The 6689-nt window shown below is 36.7% G+C and overlaps 1 long non-coding RNA gene across 1 annotated transcript; it reads right to left on the reverse strand.

The window, feature by feature from the left end:
• Window positions 1-5067: 5067 nt before the first annotated feature.
• LOC147603318 (uncharacterized) lies at window positions 5068-6403 on the reverse strand. Its single transcript, XR_015265655.1, has 3 exons — window positions 6292-6403; window positions 5990-6084; window positions 5068-5434 (listed from the first exon to the last, which is right to left on the reverse strand). It is a non-coding gene; the product is annotated as an uncharacterized LOC147603318 (long non-coding RNA).
• Window positions 6404-6689: the final 286 nt, after the last annotated feature.

A 6689-nucleotide genomic window follows, 5' to 3' on the forward strand; every position in this document is an offset into this window, starting at 1 on the left:
TCATGAGGAAAAATCTATGGGGGCTAGTTGAGGGAAGAAATGATTTCCCAGAGGTGAGTGGGAAAAATGAGTGGAAGAGCAGGAATGAGAAAGCATTAGGTCTCATCGCACTCAGTTTAAATGATGAGATCATTCATCACATCACAAGGATACAATGGGGAAAAGATGCATGGGATGAACTCAATAAATTATTTGGCACTCAAGCAAAAAATTCAAAGATAAACCTGTTAATGCAATTCTACAAACTTGATATGAAGGAAAGTGAACCTTCAATCACACACTTGAACAAATACAAAAGCATTAAGCAACAACTGGCAGCCATTGGCAAGAAGGTAAAGGATGATGAGGCACTAGCAGTGCTTCTGAAGAGTGTGGACAAAGGTGAATATGAAAACATTGTAGCAACCTTAAAGAATGTACCTGAATTGAAGCTGCATGAGATAGAAGGAGCTCTAATAGAGCAAGAGACCAAGGTCAAAGAGAAGAAATGGCTGGACTCAACAGCTGCAAAGGAAAAAACATTCTTCACCCGAGGAGGATTCTCATGAGGACGAGGACGAGTACGAGGAAGGACCTTCACTTGCCACAACTATGGGAAGCCAGGACACATGGCAAGAGACTGCTACAGCAAACCCAGTGGAGAAGGAACGACACATCGACAAACTTCATGGTGGAGACTCCTAAGGAAGTGGAGTCAGATCATCTTTTCTGAGAGAGTGAGAGAGAGAGAGAGAGAGAGAGAGAGAGAGAGAGAGAGAGAGAGATAGAACAAATGATGACATGGTAAGTAAAACCTTTGAATATTTTGATACGAGAATTAAGGCGTTATTATGTGTTGCTCTTTTCTTACATGTTAACTTTTGTTTTGTAGGAAAAAGCCAAACATCCATGGTTATAAACTTGATCGTCTCTCTTGGGCTTGTGAGTTTGCTACAATTGGTCTTTATTCATCTTTGGGCATGCAAAGTAGAAGATCATACAATTTTGCTGTGAAACCAAATCGCATAAATGTTTTTGAATGACCAGGATTCTGTAAGAAGTTCAAGCACACAAGTGCTCGTCTACAAGGAGTCATAAATCCATATCAAAAACCTTAGCTTTTGATGATGGATTTAATTTATTTACTTTATATGAAAGGAGAGTGGTTGATGGATCTCTTTTGCAGGGACTAGTACCACAACTGTCAGCGCATTGAAAAGAGGTAGAAATGTGGTTGCAGTGGAGTGTGATCCACTCCAGGTAAAATTTATCGAGCAAAGAGTGACAACTCTCAAGAAGCTACCAGCAGATGAGCTCTAAGGGGTGGGAATGAAGAGCATGGAATCTGGTCCTCATTTTATTTATGCATCTGAAGAGCAACATGCTCCGATTGGTAGTAGTGAGTAGGTTGGGGAGATATTTGATCTTGTGGATTATGAGCCAGATGGCATAGAGGCTGAGGAACGAGTTACTAACACTACTCTTGCAGTCACTCCAATGGGAGAGGAGGCTAGGAATGAGGAGGAAGATGAGCATCCCATTCAAGCATAATTGTCTCATGACTTTTTAGATCACGTTAACACATACTTTTAGTTTCCAAAAACTTGTCATTTTTGTTTGAGAAGATACTTGTTTGAATTTGTAGTTCAAATTGTTTGCTGAAGCTTGCCATGTTTTGAATTTTAATACGCATGTGATGGAGTTTTATTTGTGGGTTATAAATTCATCAAGCTTCTTTGAAAATTACATAAATGTAGACCTAGTATCTTGATATCTATTAAAGTGTTTTTGTGTATTCATTAAATGCCTAGCTTTAGAAGCATTAAAAACCATGAAAGTTGTTTTTTTGAGTCTCAAATTAGATTGAGACTGACTCAGTTTTGCTAAGTTTTGAAAACATAGCTTTGTATGTGGTGTCTATGTTGTTTTTTTGTTAGAAAAATAGCTTGTTTGTCGAGATAGAGAAACCATCGAGTAATGCTATAATGTTTTTTTAAATATCCTTTTTTAAAACAAAATTACAACTCTTTGTCATAAATGGGTTTACATGTTTGAAAAAGTTGCCATTTTCCAAGTTGTGAAATTTTGGATGAGCCCTTGCAAATGACTACTCACGACTCATGCCAATTTTTCATGACTTGCTGTTCTTCTCATACCCAAGCTTACATTCATGAGAATTGTGAGATAGATTTATGATTATTGTTGGAAGCTTGGGATGAGATGGGCCTCCAATGCAGTATGTGCCATTTAGGAGGTTGGAGAAAATTTTAATATAGACTTTTTCATTGATAGTTACATTTGTTTTGCCCATGCTCATCTAAAGTTTCATTAGTTTTTTAATATTTGGTCCTAATATTATATTCCACTAACTTGATCTTGTAAGATTTGGTGTGGCAGAAGATTCAAAAAGATCCATGTTGGCTAGCCCATTATTTTTTTAATATTTTCTTAGAGGGCCCTTTTGTGAGTCCAAATTTTGTCTAATGTTTTTTCTTTACAACCCTTACAATCCTCAAGGCATCATATTCAAATCCTAGGTACTCCAACAACGGTTACATGACCTTAATTTTATGCACAAGAGAACCTGATCCAACCCGTAGACTTCACATTCAACAAATGCCTCTCCACCAAGGACCTAAAAGCCTCATGTTTAACATCCATCAAGAGCCTATCCTCAAGAAGATGCTTAGCTACTATAACAAGTGCCTCTCCACCAAGGACCCCAAAGCCTCATGTTTAACATCCATCAAGATCCTGTCCTCAAGCAGATACTTAGCTACTATAACAAGTGCTTTGGATGTAACACTACGTCTCATCACGTTTGATGACATGGTTGAGATAACCTTCTAGACTTTCTTCACGTCTTCCATGGTGGTATAACTTTTTCCCCACTTCTCTAGCTACTCCCTACCATATTTTATCGATTCTAAGGATTGTATTAAATTAAGGAGGGAGCTATGCTAACCACATTGGTTCACATTATTTCTTATGCATGGTCACCACTTTGTATCAATATTTATAAAGTAATATAGTATGGTATCTAGCCAATCTTATGAAATGTGTATCTTTGGCTAAGATGGAATTTGTATATACACAGCTTAGATATAAGCTTAACTAGATTTTGGCCTCCCAAACATATAATGGGCAGCCAGGTACTTATAAATATGAGGCCACACATATAATACATTTTTAATAAATGAGAAAGGGAACATTGACTTCCCATTATCATAATGTATATAATATGAGGCCATGTATACAAGACATTTCAATAATGAAAAGGAGACAATTCCATTACCATACTTTGAGCTTGAGTTCTTGATCTCTTATGTTGTTGGCTTGTACGCTTTCTTGCTTCTTCTTATTTCATGCTTTTTGTAAATTATGGTGTATCCATAAAGATGTATGATTGATTTCTTCTCTCCCTCTTTATCTTCTTCTCCAGATTCTCTCTTGCTCTCTTTCCATGCACATATTGTCATTGAGGTAGAGGTTGATCTTTCCATAGCTCCTTCCCTCTTTTCTCCGCACATTTGCATAGGGGTGACACCATTAGAGGCACTTGAGATTGATCTTTCCATATTTTCTTCCCTCTTTTCTCCATACCCATTTGCATTGGGGTGACACCACAAGTTTGAGAACCCTAAATCTCCACAAGAGAGGGTTGTCCAACCTTGCCTCCACTTTGGGTTGACATGCTGGAGGCAAGGTTGAGGACCCTAGCTTCTCCATAAGAGAGTTTTCTCTAATATTAGCTAGCTAAAGGTGCAAATTATCATAAACCTTGCATTTTTTCCCGTATTTCCCTCATGCAAAGCTCAAGTGTTTCCAATTTGGTGACACCACTTGAGCTAGATGGTTAGACACGGCTACATAAGGTTTGGTACAGTACCACACAAGCCATATGCAAGTGTAGATGGATATCCCTAAATTTTGATTGCAGTAAAGATTCAAGGAAACATTCTTGAGACCCCTCATTCTTGGGTTGCAAGATTTAAACAAGCAACAAGACAAGTCTGGATGAGCCTAGAAGCTCTAACACAATTAAATTCATGTTTTATAGTTTAATATTATCATAGTCAAGTGGTATAGTTGGTTAGGTGAAGTTAAGATTGCCAACCATGGCCAATCTAAGCTTGTGTTATCACTAGCCTTTTTATACAATGGTAATGTAGCCCCTCATTCATTACACCCATTTTCTTGTGGGTCCTCTTGTGTTCTTTGTGTATACAAACTCCATCTCATTAATGTTTGTGTATACAATTGAAGCTCCTCTTTACAAGAGCATACGAATAGGAAGAAAAATCTATCCATTGTAATCAACTTTCTCCATCAATAATTTAGTATTATTCTTACTGTATCAATTCAATTTCAAGGTGTGCTTAGTTTTACCCATGGAAGGTCCTATGCTTATATTTGCACCATTGTTTATTACAAACAATATATGTAAGAAAGCATGATATTGTAATCTTTTGAAATAAAGTATACCTAGGTAGGGCTCAATAGGAGCTATATTTTCATTAGTAACTAAAACATCTCTCTTTATTTTTAGAAGTGATTATATACAAGGATATATACTAGGTAGCTTTTTAATTTGGTCTTTAAAAGCAAAGATGAATAAAAAATACTATACCTTTAATAGAAATTTCTTTAGACCGTCATAAATGCTAGGACTCTCAAAAGACAAAGTGGAGTAGAATAATATTAGTGGATCAAGAAAATGATAAGTGAAGTATTATATACCTCACAATTATCTACTTCCAAATCTAACTATATCTCAAGACTATTACATGAAGTTATTCTTTTTAGAAACATCATGCACAAAATATAAGCTTTTCGACAACAATACTAATTACACAAGAGTAAATTTTTTTGGGGTTGTTTTAGTTGAAGAAGTTGTTCCATTGAAATAACATATGCAATTATAAACAAGTATACAAGATGATACATAACATAATTGGCATGTTAAATGTGACAATTGAGTGTGTCAATTTTTTTGAGGTGGCAAAAGCTAGTGAAGTACTCTACTTATAAACAAAATATCCAATTATAAACAAGTATACAAGATGATACATAACCTAATTAGCATGTTAAATGTGACAATCGAGTGTGTCAAAATTTTTGAGGTGGCAAAGCTAGTGAAGTACTCTACTTTGATATTATCAAATGGAGCCTCCCCTAAATTTGGCTCAAAATTTGCATCTTGTTTCATGTGGGAAGAAGGTGGTGCCGCTTGTGAGGGAAAGTCCTTGTGAAGAAGAGGCTTAGATTCATGGTGAAGTATGGGGCCATGTTCCACTTGAGAAAGTAATGGTGGTGGCTCATATAGGGTGTAATCTACACTTTGAGTATAGGCATGCTCAGCATGGGTCTCAACATGGGTCTCATCAACTTTGGAGTACATACATTCAAAGTTGTGGCAACTAAGTGGAGCATTGTGGAGATCAACATTATTGATCTGCAAACATATAAACTTAAACAAATTTAGAATATCACACAAATGCAAGCTAGTGGTTAAAAATTTGGGAAATAAAGATGTTATTTTAAATATAGATCTAAGGGTTAGAGATTCAAGATTAGTGTAGGGAAAGTGTTTTATGCTTGATACTTAGCATAACACGAGGAGAATTAGTATATATGTAGGAGCATTAGTATGTGGAGTATGATTGATACTAAGCATAACACAAGGAGCATTAGTATGTGGAGTATGCTTGATACTAAGCATAACACAAGGAGCGTTAGTATATAAAAAGGAGCATTAGTATCTCATTAGCATGTGGAGTATATTTGATACTAAGCATAATACAAGGAGCATTAGTATGTGGAGTATGCTTGTTACTAAGCAAAACATAAGGAGCATTAGTATGTGGATTATGCTTGATACTAAGCATAACACAAGGCGCATTAGTATGTGGAGTATGCTTAGGCATATAGAGGGGTATTGAATACTCACAAAATCTAAATCTCTCTCAAGGAAATTTACACGCAATGAGCATTGTTGTGTAAAGATTACCTCCTTCTTGTAACCTTGGGCTACAGCAAGGCAAATCAACCAAGATGCCACATAACGCCATGCCCAACTCTTCATCAAGTCCAACACAGAGAAACCTGGTTTTTTACAAATCACAAAAAACTTTAGGTTAAGCTGAATTAGCGCGTGCAAATTGGCGCCGTTAATTGCTTCTCATTAGACTAAATAATCTGTTTAACCAATCATTTCGACAAGGTTTTTGATCAGCACGCTCTATTAACAGCCTTCTTACACTTGATACTCTCTTGCTTTGTTGCCGGATTAGAGAGTTGGCATGCGATTACCTGGTTTTGACTAGATCAAGAGTGCTGCTACAGGCTCTTAAGCTGCTACAGATAGCTTGCATGATCATGGTTTGACCAGCTAGTTTACATACAGATTAAGGTCTTGGCCTTGGTGTGCACAAATAAGAAAGATGTGAGGGCTTCCTTTTAGCTGGCGATTAGTACCAGCTGCCATAATGGTTAAAATTTGATTGATGAGCCACTTTGCAGAGCGTGAAAATACATACACACATTATGATGCAGGTGACAAAGAGGCCGGCTAGTAAATGCATGAAAAGATAGCTCTGTGGTTAGGATTAGTAAGAATAATAATTAAATTTGTGGTGGTATATGCCAGCTTAAGGCTAGTAGGTCTTATTGTAAGCCGTCAAATCATGGGAGTGCGTGCCCTAATCTAC

Source organism: Cibotium barometz, chromosome 64 (genome assembly GCF_041138505.1).
Source record: "Cibotium barometz isolate CiBa-2024 chromosome 64, ASM4113850v1, whole genome shotgun sequence".
Lineage (NCBI taxonomy): Eukaryota > Viridiplantae > Streptophyta > Polypodiopsida > Cyatheales > Cibotiaceae > Cibotium > Cibotium barometz.